This window comes from Mustela lutreola, chromosome 10 (assembly GCF_030435805.1).
Source record: "Mustela lutreola isolate mMusLut2 chromosome 10, mMusLut2.pri, whole genome shotgun sequence".
Taxonomy (NCBI): domain Eukaryota; kingdom Metazoa; phylum Chordata; class Mammalia; order Carnivora; family Mustelidae; genus Mustela; species Mustela lutreola.
This window is the reverse complement of record NC_081299.1, coordinates 54,000,421-54,017,638: the sequence shown is the minus strand read 5'-3', so window position 1 is coordinate 54,017,638 and position 17,218 is coordinate 54,000,421. Positions and strand designations below refer to the sequence as shown.

Genomic DNA, 17,218 nt, shown 5'->3' with positions numbered 1-17,218 from the left:
AAAGTCAGCTAACAGGAAAACACTGGATTTGGTTCATTTCCCTGAGGAATTTAAAAGCTAATCTTTATTCCAATAAACATTACCCTCATTCTTCAGTTTAAGCTCATTGTTAAAGGGTTGCCCACAGCAGCCACTCTGTTAGTTAGATGCAAAGTCACTTCTGAAACCCAAAGCTCCGCAGAACAGAAATGGAGGTAACAACCAGGAAAAACGCTGCCCAGGAAAAACACTGCCCGGGAAAGTGCAGAGTCCAAAGGCAAGCGCTGTGCGCACACATGTGTGTAAGTGTGCACATGCGTGCACGGACAAAGCCACATGCCTGCTCACGTACTCGGGTAGGTGTGCAAGACAGTTTACATCTGTGAGTTTGTGTGTGTACTTTGTTCACAAGGGCTTGCAAATGAGACGTATAGGCAGGGGAATCAAAAAAATGTCTCATGTTCCAAAGCAAATCATTATAACCTGAAATTTCATTTAGAAATAGACTGGAGTCCAGCTCCTATACTACAAAAGGCACGTGGAAGGGAAAGGAATATGGTGCTGCTCAAAGTGTACGGATGTAGAAAGCCTGCTCCAGCAATGATTGCCACCAGGGCCAGCCTGATCTCACAAAAATTTGACAAAGCACAATTCCGGCTAGTCCGCGAGAGGCAGTTAAGAAATGATTCACAGGAAAACTTCAGGGAATAGGAAGACATTAATTCTCCTCTAAGGTGTGAGGACTTCCACCTTTATAAAAGTCATTCCCATATGTCATGTACTCTGGCTGAATATCTGAAGGACCAAATAAGAGCAGACGATGACCTGGAAAAAGAGAAACCCCACACCAGCCTTTGGGGGAATTTGGTCAATGCTAACAGAAGGGATATAAACTCCTAGCGTACAGGTACTATCTTGGAAAGATACCAATACTGCAATCATACACTCGGAATATTTCGTGACAGAAGTCAAGTCAGGAAATTTCACAGTTGTAACAAATCCCAGTAATCACCTTATACAGCTCCTCATTTCAAAGACAGATAGTCCTAGAGAACTTGAGTAATGTGTCCCATGTCATATTTGTAGTTGATGTTAGAGCTAGAGTTAAAGATAAAGAAGATAAAGTCCACAGGCTTTCTAATTCCCAAGAGAGCACTCTTTCATTATATGAAACTGAGAAGCCAAAAAAGTCAGTTTGTCCAGCTAGGCCCTGGCACATCTTCCGTATATATTTAAATATATTTTAACTGCCCTACTTGAGAATGGATTGTTAGTAATATCATGGCAGGACATATTGCTGGTACCTATTATTTACTGCATGACAAAAACAAAGCTAGGACTTTCCTCTGATAATCATGTGATTTAAAACTGAGACATGAGAATATATGATCCTACCAATATTCAGTGACTCATTTACTTAAAAAAAAAAAAAAAGACAATTTGAAGTTACCAAGGTCTTTCTCAGATTCACTTTTTAAGGCTGCCAAAATATAGGAAGCATTTCAGGGATTGTTTTTCTCCCAAATGATGGCAAATTTCATAACCTAGATTTAGCCGTACGTAAACCAGGGTTCAGATAAGGAAATACTGCCAGAGCATTCACTTACCTGAAGCAGCATAATGATGTAATTATAATTACTTCTGATTCTTTTGGGCAATTTATGTGACATTATGTGACATTTCACATTACTCTTTTCATTTGCCCACTATGACAAGCCAGTGTCCCAGTTAAAGAAATTTTGAGAGACATCTTAAGAAATAAAATTCTCAAAAATAAAATCTTGTTAACTCTACCTAGTTTTGATAATATTAAGGAATACCAAAGACAGTTAATTGAGATGCAAAACTTAAAAGATAATCAGACTATTTTAAAGCCTGAATTAGTTACCTCTGAAGAAAGGAAATGCATGTCCACAGGTAAATGCATTAAAGTTTGTTTCCAGAGCCAAAATGCCAAATAGAAACTCAATACCCTGTTAAACACTGAAGTCAAAAAGGAATCCAGAAAGTAGGAAACAAGAGATGGTATCTAAGAAAAAGTACACAAAAGCAAAGTAAAGGCAGATAATACCCTGTTATATTTCAGCAAAGAATACACTGTTCGGAGAGAGAAAGCCAGGAGAACTGAAGAAAAAGCCCAGAAGAAAGCAAACAGAGTTTACGTGCCCTTCTGAGAGCGTAGGAAGGAGCCAAAGTAAAAACCTTCCTATCTGGGGCGCCTGGGTGGCTCAGTGGGTTAAGCCGCTGCCTTCGGCTCAGGTCATGATCTCAGGGTCCTGGGATCGAGTCCCGCATCGGGCTCTCTGCTCAGCAGGGAGCCTGCTTCCTCCTCTCTCTCTCTCTGCCTGCCTCTCTACCTACCTGTGATCTCTCTCTGTCAAATGAATAAATAAAATCTTTAAAAAAAAAAAAAAAAAAAAAAAAAAGATTTAAAAAACCTTCCTATCTATACGCCATGCTTAGTCCTTGGCACCTCAAAAGGAGAGATGAGTAATTCTGAGTCAATTTATTAGTGCGCAGATAGTTGCCCTTGGGAATTACTTGAGAATTCCAATTATAGCTGTGTCTCAATTTTAAATAATGAAATTCCTGGTATCCACATCCTGTGAAAGCAATAAGGATCAAGAATTTTTCATAACAAAATATCATTAAAGGATGTGAATAGAGTTATATGGTTAAAAACAATCAATAATGTATTATTTATTAATATGAGAGACAACTTAAAAACATTCTGACTTTTCATTAAACTGAAATGGAAAGTAAATTAATTACAACCAAACAAAATGATAAACTTAGAGTGCAAGTATTAGAACATTGTTTAAATGCATTTTAAGGCTTATGGTTTTGTAATCAAATTATTTTAAATGAAATCAATTACACTCTTTCCATATTCATTATCTTTCAGACTTTATAAGTTTACCTGGAATAAATTTTCTCTGAACTGAGTGACCAATTTTTAACTAACTGCCATTATAAAACTGAAGTATTTTAAAGGCATAAAACCACAGATTCTATGCAATATTATGCATAACAGTGTTGAACATGAAATAGCATGGCTCACATTTACTAAAAATACAAATATGGATATTTGAGAAGACAGAATTTACTCAGAATCTTCTTTCTGAAGAGGAATAGATTTAAGACTATCAATATTAACCGAGTTAAACCATTGTAGATTATATCTTTATGTCACTGACCCGTGCTCTTTTTCTAAAACAACATACCATCTGAGCACAGCCATTAGGCTCTACTCAATTAAATACAGACAAGCTCTTCTTTCAGTCAGACAAGGTAAGAAGTGAATATACAGAACACCAGGAAACACTGGTAGCTTCTTTTAACAGAATGCCCCACTCACCACAGATGGCAACTTCTCCCAATTTCTCTATTTCAGAAATTTCTTTATTTGAAGAAATAGAGCTGGAGTTATTCTAACATGACTTTGGAAGAGATAACATTCAGCTGAATGGAAATAGTTGTCTAGACATCTTGGAGCAGAACCTTAACTGACCACTCTTTTTAGAATTAAGGATTACAAAAGAGGAGCTTTTATTGATTACATATCCACTGGGTGCTCAACTTTGTTGTAAGCATTTCAACAAGTTATTTCCGTTTATACTCATTATAAACTATCTGACAAGTGGTATTGAAATCTTTGTTGGACTTCCCGATAGTATCAACCTCTGAGGGTTCTTGAGGGCTGGGCTGAGTCTTGTTTATTTCTAGAATATGGAACCGAGTCTGGCACAGAGTCGATACTCAATAAATATTTGTAGAATGAATGCCCATTATTTGGTCATTTTCAGATGAGATCATCAAGATACAAAATTGTATCTTTTTAAGGAGTTGACCCTACACTACAGTTTTTGTAACAAAGGAACCTAATGGGACAAAAGAGGGAATGCATGCTCCCAGGGTGGTCTGGTCATGTCACCAAAAGTATATTTTCTCAAGTACTATATGTCCTTGACTCTGAAGTCATCTAGCATGTTATCTTTATAAAATAATATGAATGCTTCACTTTCATCCATATGACACTACTTAATTACTCACTATTACAAAATTCGTGCTCCAGAAGGATCAGTTTTAACTCGTACCATCTCCAAAGTCCGCTGAATCCCAGGGAGGGAAGCTATATTGCTTGAGAGCAAGAACTTTGTTTTGTTCACCAGTATAATCCCAATACCCAGGACAGTATTGACCACACAGTAGATATTCAAATAAATATTTTTTGGATGAATAAATGAATGATCTCCTCAGTACAGAATATGATTGGTGGGGGGTAGGTTGGCCAAAATGGGATACATGACCTCTCTCAAAGGACAGCAAGAGTGATAGTGGCATTAACCCATAACCCTTCCACAATTCTGCACATTATTTTATGTAGTTTCACTGCCTAAACATGTTACTTCTCTACTTTCTTTGCCAAGAATACCGTCTTATCCATTAAGGCTAAACCCAAAGAACCGGATTCATCTGCAGAATGTTTCGGAGGATATCACACTACGTATTTTTGTTTGTCTCCCAGAGTAACATATAAGCTCTCCAAAGACATAAACTATTTCACTCATGTCTTTATCTCCACAGCCTGACATTGCTCTGATTGATTAATATTTGTGGATTGAAAACAGGAATAGAAAATGAATACAGTGCCCAAATCATGCCACATATTGTTCTCACTGTCTTGATAGCCAGTCCAGCCAATATCCTAACTTCTTGTACTTGAGCTTACAAATGTTTCCAAAATAAGCTTCTTAAATCCTAGAGGTTTGGTTATGTTTCCCATTTTAACTAGCATATCCTCATTCTTAAAAATAAATAAACAAATAAAAATTACTATGATTACTATTATTATCATTCACATTCCTACTGCAGGGCTAAAGCGGAATGTCCATGTATCACGATCTCCCTTCATTAGGTGGTATACAGATAGGACAGACTGGTGAGGCGCTCTCCTCATGGTATTTTCTGGTTTTGGCAGAGTAATTAGGTGCTTCTCTCTCAAAGCATATCCTCTGAAGGCAGACTGCATAGGCAAAAATACTAAGGAAGCTCCTCTCTTTGTTTCCTAGGTCATTGTTAACATCAAAATATATTAGCAAAGATGAGTCAGATACCTAAATGCAAGGAGAGAAACTGTTCCCAGGGTAGGTGTTTTTAAATCTGCATTTCAAGAAGATATTCCAGTTCCCAAAGATAATACTAACCTGTCAGCAAATTTCTTAAAAGGATGATTTCAAATGAATAGGATATTAGGAACATATATGTTAAAAACAAAGGCACATTGGGAAAACCTCTTTCTCTAAATGAGCTTGTATCTCTCTATTATTTCTACTCTGTCAGTGGTCTTCTGTGAAATATGTAAAGAAAAATGGTATGGTATTAAACTATAGTTCAAATTTTTAAATGTAAACAATTATCTGTATAAGACCAATTAACTATGATACTACAGAGATCATAAAAAGAATATAGCACACATGAAAACTAAGTCAAATTCACTCCGCTGCTCTTAAAAAAGAGACTAATACTCAGGGATCCATTTGTGTTTGAGTATGTATTTGCAAGTATTTTACAGAAACAATATTTTCCTAAATTAGTTTGAGTCTTCCTAAATTAAATGAGTCTACAAATGGTACAGAACACACATGAATATGGAAAATGTTTCCCAAAATGGTGGATTTGATCATGATTGGCTCACGGAATTTCAGCATTTGTGTATTTACAACACATTCTGTTAAAGTCTATTCGCATTAAAAGTTTTTTTAAATTCAGTAACATTAATGATGATGGCTTTTTGATTTGTAATAAAGAAAGCAAAATTTTACCTATTAAGACTATGTATGAAATTCTACTATTAAGAAGTAACTTAAATTTGGGGTGTCTGAGTGGTTCAGCTTTTAAGCATCTGCCTTCAGCTCAGGTCATGATCCCAGGATCCCAGCATCCAGGGATCAAGCCCCACCTCAACCTCCCTGCTCAGTGGGGAGCCTGCTTGCTCCCTCTCCAAGTCCCCGGTGCTTATATTCTCTCTCTTGCTATCTCTATCATAAATAAATAAAATCTTAAAAAAAAAAAAGAAGTAACTTAAATTTAATTTCATATAAGTATTTTATACCAATTAAACACTGCAATATTAGCATATGTAAAATCCAAGAGTGGGGATATTTTATATGTAAGCATGCTAAACTTTGTAGCAAAGACATTTAAATAGAATGTATATTTTTATAAAGCTCCCTTGGTTACTTTTCATCTTTCTTGTTTTATTTTTAAATTTATCATACAATAAGATTGACCTTTTTTGGTTCACTGTTCCATGAAATTTAACACATCTGGATTCATATAACCTTTATTATAATCAGGATATCAAACAGTTCTGTTAACCCCAAAATTCTCTTGACCTATACCTTTATAGTTATACCTTCTTTACACTCCTGATTTCTGGGAATCCCTAATCTATTCTCCACCACTGTAATTTAATGTTTTCAGTAATGTCATAAATAGGGGATCACATGGTACTTAACCTTTCAAGACCAACTTCTTTCACTCAGTACAATGTCTAACATTTAGACAATGTTACATTTATTAATAGCTCATTCTTTTACCGCCACATAGTTTTCTGTTGTATAGATGAACCCAGGTTTTTTTTTTTTTTTTTTTAATCCATTCACCACTGAAGGGACATTTGGGCTATTTCTAGTATGGGGCAATTTTGAATAGAGCTGTGATAAATACCATGTGCACATTTTTGTGTAAATATATGTTGTCATTCCTCTATGGCAAATGCCAAGTAGTGGGATTTCTGGGTCACAGGCTAAGTGTATATTCTTCTTTATAACAAAAAATCAAGTTGTTTTCCAGAACGGAGGCATCATTTTGCATTTCCATCAGCAACTCGAAGGTTCCCAGCAGCCCCGTGGACTTGCTAGCACTTTGTCTTTTCGGTATTTTAGCCATTCTAATAAATGCGTAGTATATACCTCATACTGATTGTAGTTTACAGTTCCCTAGTGGCTAATGTTGACCATGTTTCCATATGCTGATTTGCCATTAGGACAGCCTCTTTGTAAAGTGTCTGTTTAAGATTCTTGCCCATTTTCAATTTAGACTGTTTCTTTTCTAACCATGGAGACTTCTTCCCCAATCTTCCCACTAACATTTACTTTCCAGAATTCTCAAATAGCTAATCCATGCATTCTGTCAAGCACCTCAAGCTGTATTTAGGCATAGAAAGAGAATGGAGCATGATTATTCCCATCTTACCTTGAAACAAACCATTAATATGATAATATCAGCTACAAAACCTGGAAGTTTCAAATTGACTTTATAGTTTATAACACTTTTACATTAGCAACATTATTCCTGAAGACTTTAATGTTTACATTATTGACTTGGCCATTCCTTTACCCCTGGGGGGCTTGCATTTGGACTATTAGAGTGACCTCTAACATTCACCCTTGCTATAATTAGTCCTCAGTGTGGCTTCTAAGGGCTGGGGCTCCATCACCAAAGAATACCAGAATGTCTGATGCATTTTGTGGCTAGTTAGAAAGAGGCCCCTCTAGAAATGGATTCTAGGTGACTCCCAATTTCTCTTACCCTGACCACTTTTCAAAGCAATAGTTTTCTTTTTCCACTGTGGCATCATAAATACTTCTGAAAGAAACCCAACCTTTTCACTCCTTCTCCTTACTTATTTCTATGTTTCTCCTAATTTACACATGCTTCAAAGATATTCTTACCAGGTGGGTACTATATGCCAAGAATAGGACATCCTATTATCTTTGGTAAGTCTACACTATTGCTTGAAATTTTCATATTTGATACTCCACATAAAATCACAATTCTAAAGAGCTTTCTTTTTATTTTAGTGAATCTTTATTCTCTACATACATAATAAGTCTTCATTGGCAATGATGGTATACCATCTGAGAAAGCTTCAGCATCAGTCTTATAACTGCTTCCTTATATGTATGTGATTTACAAAAAAACTCTATGGTCTTAGAGAGTAAAAACCATAATATGTTCCTTTTTTTTTGAGTGGCTAACATTTTTATTTCAAAAATCAGGATATTGTATATAACACTTTCTGAAAAATAAGTAAGACGTAATTAAATGAACTCTGTGGATTTTTTTTTATTAAAGCATATTCATTTGACACTAAATATTAAGTGAAGTCACAACTATAATACTCATCAATATTCAAATTCTTTATGTGTCAACCTGCAAAATTCTTGCACACATATAAAAAATGCTTTGTGCATAATAAATGAATGTTTAAAAACCCAGGAATATGAATTAATAGTATGTACATAATCACTGGTATTAAGTTAACTCATAGCTAAATGTTAATATGAGTCAGGCACTGAGCTAGCTCAAGGAAAACTACAGTGAGTAAACTAGACCATGTCCATCCTCATGGTACTTACAGTCTAATGGCACAATATCATAGTTCAATTCTAATCATAATTCTAAACTAATCTGCCTCATTATTCATCTGCTCTCCTTTTAAAGGAGGTCAAAACTAGGTTCTCTTCTATATCCCACAGTTCTTGGGTTCCTCTCTATTTCACAGTAGATTATCCTCATTCAGAATGTCCTACAAGATAAATAAGGAAGCATTCTTGATCAAGAGGGTTTTTTCCCCCTAAGCATACCCTGCCAGTCCTTATTCCTTACTCCTAGCTCAGCAGATAATTTTTTTTTAATACTGAAGGAATGTTCATGCCCACCCAGTACACACACCAACTGATGCAAACAAACAAACGAACAAATAGAACCTCTTGTTTCATCTCTCTCTGAATTCTAACTGGGGCATAGGTAATTTCCATCCAGTTTTTAAAGTAAATAGCAAGTAGTTTCTCTTCCTCTTAAACTAAAGTATGACTCCCAGTGGTTTTAGTTCTGTGACTTGGAATTACAATGCCTAAGTCACATGAACAACTTTCAAAGATCTATCCTCTAACACTTGACTTTATACGCTAAATAACTACAGCTCTTCCAACTATTCCTTATCAAACACAGATCAGATACTTTTTTAACACCTAGGCTGAACCTTTGACATATGTAATAGTAATGGGAGAGGGTGTTTTGGTTTGCTGGGTCTGCCATTACAAATACCACAGATCAAGTGGATTAAACAACAGATATATATTATCTCCAGTACTGGATGTCAAAAGTCCAAGAGCAAGCTGTCAGCAGGACTGCCTCCTTCTGAGGGCTGTCTTCCCTCATGCATGATGCTGTGTTCACATTTCCCCTTTTGTAAGAACACCAGTACTACAGGATTAGGGTCCATTTTAATGACCTCATTTTACCTTGATTACATCTATAAAGATCCTGTCTCCAAATAAGGTCACACTGTAAGGTAATGGAGGTTAGAACTTCAACATATTAATATGGGAGGGACATAAGTCAACTCGTAACTTTCTACCTTCTGACTCCTCAAAATTCATGTCCTTTTCACATGCAAAATATATTGATCCCATTAAATGTTGCCAAAATTCTTATCATTCTAGCATCAACTCTGAGTCCAAAAGCTCATTTAAATCATCCAAATCAATTATGGGTAAAATCTTGGGCAAGATTCATTGTGGGACAAAATTTCCTCTTCATCGTGGGGTGCCTGGGTGGCTCAGTGGGTTAAAGCCTCTGCCTTCAGCTCAGGTCAAGATCCCAGGTTCCTGGAATCGAGCCCCGCATAGGGCTCTCTGCTCCACGGGGAGCCTGCTTTCTTCTCTCTCTCTCTCTCTCTGCCTGCCTCTCTGCCTACTTGTGGTATCTGTCTGTCAAATAAATAAATAAAATCTTTAAAAAAAAATTTCCTCTTCATCTGTGAACCTATGATACCAGACAGAAACAAGAGGTAGGACAGGCACAGGATAGGTATTTCCATTCCAAAAGGGATACACTTAAAAGAGGAAAGGGCCATGGGTCCCAAGCAAGTCTGAAACCTATTAGAACAATTTCCATTAGAATCTGAAACTTGAAAATAATCTTTTTTTGCTCAGTGCTTGGTCCTCTGGGCCCTCAGCCCTGAGCAGTGGGGGCCCTGCCATCCAGAACCAAGGAAATGGATCGTCCTCTAAATCTAAGGAAGAGGCTCCTTTCTGGAATCAAGGAGGAAATGGCCCCACCTTCCTGGGCTTGTGCCTTCTGGGCTTGTAGTGTCAGTAGCAGCCACTGGCCTCTGAATCACCTTCAAGGTTGTTCTTCACTTTTCTTGTAGGATTACACATGCTTGAAAGTTTGGATAGATCTACCAGCCTGTTTCTTACCTGTGCAATCTCAGAAGTCTAACAGCCTTCCTTCCTTTCATTCTGACTCTGTCTCCCTTCGATCCAAACTGACAGTGTTTCTGTTGATACACATTTTTTAAAAAACCTGGGTGTCTCCCATGCAATTCACAGGGTCCAAGCCATCAGACAAGAGAGTCCATTACAGATCTTTTCTGGGTAACCACAGCTCTATTCCTGACTTCTGCCGAGATGACTGGATCCATGGGTTGCATGACTGTCCAGCTATACCCTTGATGTTCCCTCTAGAACATATTCTCTCTCTCTCTCTCTCTCTTTTTTTTACAAGAGGAAAAAGCCAAGAATTTCCCAAGTCTTCAACCCCTGGTTTCTTTTTACCTAACAATTTCTTCTTCAATGTATCTCTCTCCTCTTCTATTTTACTTAAGCAGAAAGGAGAAACCAAGTCATGTCATCAACACTCTGCCTAGAAATCTTGGCTGACAATCCAAGTTTGTCACTTAAAATTTCTTCTTTCCACCCACAAAAAAACTAGAACATAATTCAGCCAAGTTCTTTGCCACTTTAAACAAGGATGACCTGTCCTCCAGCGTTCAACTGCATGTTCTTCACTCCCACCTAAGACCTCAGCAGAAGCACCTTAACATTCATATTTCTTCCAAGTCCCCTCAAGGCAATCTAGCTGCTACCCACAACTCTTTCCGTCCCTACTCATACCTCAATTCCAAAGCCACGTCCACATTTTTAAGCATCTGTTACAGTAGTACCCAACTTCCTGGTACCAAAATCCCCAAACCAGTATTAATGGGACAGGGCTGCTTAGCCCTAGGTGTTTAAACAACATAAATTTATTGCCTCACGGTTTTGGAAGCTAGAAGTACAAAATCAAGGTGTTGGCAGACTTGGTTCCTTCTGAGGGTTGTGAGGGGAGGATATTTTCTAGGCTTCTCTTCAGGGAGTGAAAGGCAGAAGGAGAAAGAGAGCAAGTTGGGGGACAAGATATAATAACTAGTATTTATTGAGAGCTTACTATGTACTAGGTGCTTTTGCATACATTATCATCATATATCTTGCAATAGCCCTTTGAAGTATGAACAAATGAACAAACCGAATTAGAGGAAAGTAAGCTGAATTACCCAATATCATCCAGTTAGTAAGGATTTGAATCTAAAGTCACTGAACTTCAAAACTTATACTCTCATCTGCTATACTGCATTGCAAAGGAAAAACAAGAAGAAAACATAAGGATATGCCCTAAATATAAAGAAAATTTCACTGTATAAAAACTTTTTAACTTTAATTGTTATATCCAGAAACTAGAATTGCTTCTTTATAAATGCCATAACAGAAAATAATTTGAAGATGCAATAAAAATTACTGATTTCACCTCAGCAGCAACTAACTTCACTACTGAGTTATTTTCTAAATAATTTTGTCTGGGAGAGCCTGGGTGGCTCAGTGAGTTAAGTGTCTGCCTTCTGCTCTAGTCATGATCCCAGAGTCCCTGGAGCCCAGCAGCAGGCTCCCTGCTCAGTGGGGAGTCTGCTTCTCCCTCTGCCCTTTACCCCACTCGTGCTCACTCTTTCTCTCTCTCTCTCACTCTCTCTCAAATAAATAAATAAAATCTTTACAACAGCAATAATAATAATTTTGTCTGAATGTGCTCTTATTAGTTGTAAGTCAACTTTGCGAGGGAGAACAATGGCCAATGGGTATTAGCACATTCATTCATTGCAACTCAATATTACAATTTATTTAACCTTCCTATGTTGTTAAAAACCATGAATTTTTCCTATAAATCTCCTTTTGTTTCTGATCTTAAATATTAAAGATAAGAAATATCCTCCTATGATTCTATTTCTAGCCTGTTTCAGCTTCTAAACAGAGACTCATGAAATATTTTTTGACTCCCAGGTTAAAAATTTCATTCTCTTGGTTATCATTACTAGGAACAGTATTTTCCTATGAAATCCATACGGACTGGGCACCTGGGTGGCTCAGTCATTAAGCATCTGCCTCCAGCTCAGGTCTGGATTCCAGGGTCCTGAGATTGAGCCCCACATCAGGCTCCCTGTTCGGTGGGAAGCCTGCTTCTCCCTCTTCCACTTCCCCCTGCTTGGGTTCCCTCTCTCGCTGGGTCTCTCCCTGTTAAAAAATTTAATAAAATCTTTTAAAAAAAGAAAAAAAGAAAAGAAAAGAAATCCAAGTTCAAGTTCTGGGCTTGGATGTTAAACTGTTTTATTTGTGCTACCTTAGCCATAACCAATATTTTTATTTTATTTTTGGCAATTTACAAATTGTAGAAGTGAGAGACCAACTTTTTTTTTTTTTTTAAGATTTTATTTATTTATCTGACAGAGAGAAACCACAAGTACACTGAGAGGCAGGCAGAGAGAGAGAGAAGGAAGCAGGCTCCCTGCTGAGCAGAGAGCCCGATGCGGGACTCGATCCCAGGACCCTGAGATCATGACCTGAGCCGAAGGCAGCGGCTTAACCCACTGAGCCACCCAGGCGCCCAGAGACCAACTTTTTAATGACACCACTTTTGTGTCATCTCTACATTTTTATCTTCTTTGGAACGCGGGTCCACATTTAGCAGATACACTAAGGTGCCACCTCATACCAACCCCCAAAGGAAAATGTAGGGGCTCTTTAATTCCAATTCTCAATCTGTGTTAGCACCAGTTCTTGGTTCAGTTTTTCTGGATTTCCAGACACGTTTTGGGATTCAATCTGGGTTACAGTACCCAGTAAAATTCATGCCCACCACTTGCCATACCCAGAAGCCAAAGAAAATTTCATCTTCAGAAAAATATACATGCAAAGTAAAGCATATTGAGAACATAAATGAGACTCAAATAAAAAAGAAAAGGAACACCCTTCCCCCTACATAGCAGGTGACTTACACTCTAAAATCACAGCCTATGATTATGCCTGTAGATTCCATCAGATTATTTTTTACTGCTAAGGAAATGTGCCTCTTAAGGCAGAGATCCAAATTTCTGAATCGTGACAGCAACAGCTGAAGACTAAAGATAGACAGTCAAAATAGCATTTTCTGTACATTTTCAGTTGTTAAAAAAGCAGTTACAGTACATAATGTATGAAGTATATTGTTTTAATCCTGTGATGGCTCCACAGGGGAAAGACTTATGGCAGAAAGTATTATTTCCTGCTTTCATCGTACACACATCTTTAAAATGGTGATGGCTTCTTTTCTTAATAGAGTATCTCTCAATGTATTTTATATAGGTATGTATAAGCTTTATGAACAAAACGTTCCTGTTTTAAATAAATGTTGAATTTACATGTGGCCTATCACACGGCCAAGTACACTCACCTCGGGGGCTATTTGCTTTTTACCTCTGCCTGGAAAACTCCTTCTCTAGATCTTCCTATGGTTTCCTCAGACTCTGTTCATGTATCTTCTCCTCAGAGAGGGTCTACCTACATATTCTATGTAACAGAGTGCCCCCAGCCTCCCTCTCACCTTACTCAGCTCTATCCCTCTCGGACAGTGGTTGCTGCTTGGCCCTCCCACTGGAACAAAAGTCCCATGAGGCCAGAGACTTTCAGTTTTCTTTACCATGCTGACTCCAACACCGAAAACCATGTCCGGTATTTAGGAGGTGTTTAATAAATGTCTGCTTACCACATAAAGGTCACCTAGTTAAACTGTAAGAGCCCTTATCAATGTCCTCGTTAAGTACCATCTGTCCCTTGTCAGTCACCCCAACCAAGCCTTAAGCAAATTCATTCTTACAGTCCTGAAAAGAGATGCTGAAAGACACGTTCGAGGGCAAGGCTAAGACTTGTCTTGATTTCTCCTCCGCTAATGGCCTTTCAGCCACCACGGACGGGCTACCATTGAAAGTGTAACCTTCCATATGCTGCGAATATCCCAACTATCTATGGCTTAGTAGGAACGCTTCTCGCTAGACAGAAGGCAAGCAGACATGAACTTGTGACCTTCCCCGATGGAGTTGCCACACCACCACCCAGCGGGATTCCCTCTTTCAGACAAAACACAATGGTAACACTGTGTACAGAGGAATGATTCACAGGAGACACAGGAGCTCCGCCAAAGGCAGGAAGGCAATCTGTACAGAAAACTGTATGCTGAGAGGGCTTTCTTTTCATTTCAAAATGAGAAGCACGCACTTTGGGGGATGGTAACTTTCCATGCAGCCTTATATGTCCCTGAGGTGGGAAGACCCAGGATGTGGGAATCATCTCTCCTTTTCTGGAGCAAGGTTCCGATAAGGAGCTTCGCTCTGATGAACGAATCAAAATGTTTCTGGAACTTGATTTCCTGTTTCTCATAGCTCAATAAATACTGGAGGAAGGCGATGAAGATGATGATGATGATGATAAAAAGTAGCAAAATGTTTCAAATACAACGGAGTTAGATGGCCAAAAAATATTTATTAAACTGATGATGGTTAATGGGATATTGAAGAATACCTCTTAAGAATCCAGATATATATAAAAGAATGAGATGCCAAGATAAGAGACCCTTAAATCTGTCTAAAATTCAAAATGATTCAGTATTCAAAACATTGAGCTTTTTTTTCAAGGAGATTTGTGGCAAGCATAGTAATTCTCCTTTCAATTCTAAGCTATCATTTATATTGTCCAGAAATGCTGCATTATAATTAAGAACTATTTTGCCATAGATAACATTACATTTCCTAAACAGTACTCTTGGTGTTTTTTATTAAGATTACTAAGCACAAAAATCCAGCAATCTATAAAAATCTGTATGTGAGAATACTTATGTGGAAACAAATTAAACTGCTGGTAAATGGAAGCGCAATCAAGCAGGAGAATGACCTAAGAGAATGAATTATTTATCAGAAGTCTGGCCTTGAGATCTAACTTAAGCCAGCTTCTTCATCATCATAGGGTAATTCGTTCAAGCTCTCTGTTTCTCAGTTCCTTGCCTGTAAGATGCAAACGTTCATACCTAGCGTTTTGCAGGGTAATTCACGTAAATTAACAAACTCCAATTTAAAATTTAAATAGCATTGCATTTGCAATGCAATCTGGTAGGTACATACATTCGGATAGTATACTCCCTTGTAGGATCTAAAAAATGTTATTACAGACATTATCACATTCATTTTTAAGTATTCCCTGTAAAGAGGGAAATTCCGGGCTCACTGTGGCTCCTCAGCTTTTGTGCACCGTTCCCTGCTAGGCTACCTTTGTTCTCCTTCCCCAATGTAAACAAAGTAAAACTTTCTCCTCAAGACGTAAGGCAAGATTTTCAAAGCAGAGAGCATATATAGCAAGAATACCATGGAGTTGGTTTCTGATGATTAGTACATGTAACATTTCTTGGAAGAAAGAGCACGAACAATACATCACTGTCTCCATTTCCCTATAGTGACCAGAATAATGCTAGATCTGGTTGGCTGGTTGTTTTTTTCTGTTACAACGTGCAAAAAAAATTCAAAAGGGAATAAACATTTGTGGAGGGATCATTTGTACTAAATGCTTAAGTATTATCTCATGTAATGCTTAAAATAATCCCATGATGCAGGTTTTCTTATAGAGAAAACTTCATAGAGAAAATAATTTAAGAAATTTACTCAAAGTCAAAGCACTAATAACGATGCACCAGACACTTTTTGTCTATTATTCGTTGCTCCTTTCATTATAGCAGCGCTTTTGCGAGTGTCTGTTTCCATCGCTGGCACCACCAGCATCACATTAAGTTTTATTTCCCAAAGCACACTCTGGACCTGTTTTTAAAGCTGCCTACACCTGAATCAGAAACCCCGAGGGCAGAACCCAGCAAGGTGCTTTGACACATTTGTGTCAAAATGATTGTGATTGTGATGCACACCAAACTTTGTAAACTATGGCATTCCACCACATTTTCAGAGTTGAGACCATGGAATTCTAGCATATAATGAAACCAAACCAAAAAAAAAAAAAAAAAAAAAAAAAAAGAGAGAGAGAGAGAGCAGAATTATACAGTTAGTTGGTCAAGTTTCCTAAATATAGGTTTCCTGGCTTAGATAAATCTGCCTTCAGTTCAGAAAGTCAGTATGGAATTCTCAAATTCAGAAATGCTTAGGACAGAATGACAAACAGGTGTCATTGCAGGTGTCAAGTCAAATCAGTTTGGTTGTGACTGCCTGGAACACCAAGATGAGATAAGGAGGTTTGTGAGGCAGCATTCAGTGGGAAAGAACAGAGTGAGCAATGCCTGCCTTGGGTCAGGAAAGAGGGAGTGGCAGCATTCAGGAAGTATAGACTGATCAGCTGAGAGGACCTCTAATTATGCTAATGACTGAATAGAGTACTTCCTGTAGAGAGAGCCAACTTAAAGATACAATTTGAGAGACTGAGGGCCTCCCGGAAATAATAGTGAGAGTTTAATATAGAATTGAATCGAAACAACTCAGAATAATTACAAGCACATAATGTAGTTGGACACATTAGTCACCCATAAGGGTTCTCAAGAACAACTTTGAGAGGATTAAAAGTATTCTATAGGAACCTGAAATGATTATTACTAAATGAAAGAAGCCAACCCGAGAAAGCTACATACTGCATCATTCTAACCATATAATATTCTAGAAAAGGCAAAACTATGGCGAAAATAAAAAAAAAATCAGTGGGTTGAGAGATGAGCAGGCAGAAGACAGAAGGTATTTAGGGCAGTGAAAATACCCCAATAGTATAAGGATGGCTAGATATCATAATACATTTGTGCAAACCCATAAAATGTACCAAAAGTAAAACCTGAGGTAAACTGTAGACTTCTGGAGGGTAATTATGATACATCAATGCAGGTTTATCGTTGGTAATAACGTGCTCCTCTGGCAAGTAATGTTAATGATGGGGAAGGCTATGCATGTGTGGGGGCAGTGGGTATATGGAAAATCTCTCTGCTTCCTTCTCAATTTTGTTGTAAACCTAAAAGTACTCTTAAAAAATTAGCAAGACAGGAAACAACATGTGTTGGAGAGGAT

The 17,218-nt window shown here is 37.7% G+C and overlaps 1 protein-coding gene across 4 annotated transcripts in view; it reads right to left on the bottom strand.

Annotated features, from left to right (window-relative positions):
• The window catches only part of PDE4B (phosphodiesterase 4B), a 566,020-nt gene that overhangs the window by 382,017 nt on the left and 166,785 nt on the right, over positions 1-17,218 (bottom strand). The gene's annotated exons all lie outside the window — the stretch shown is intronic.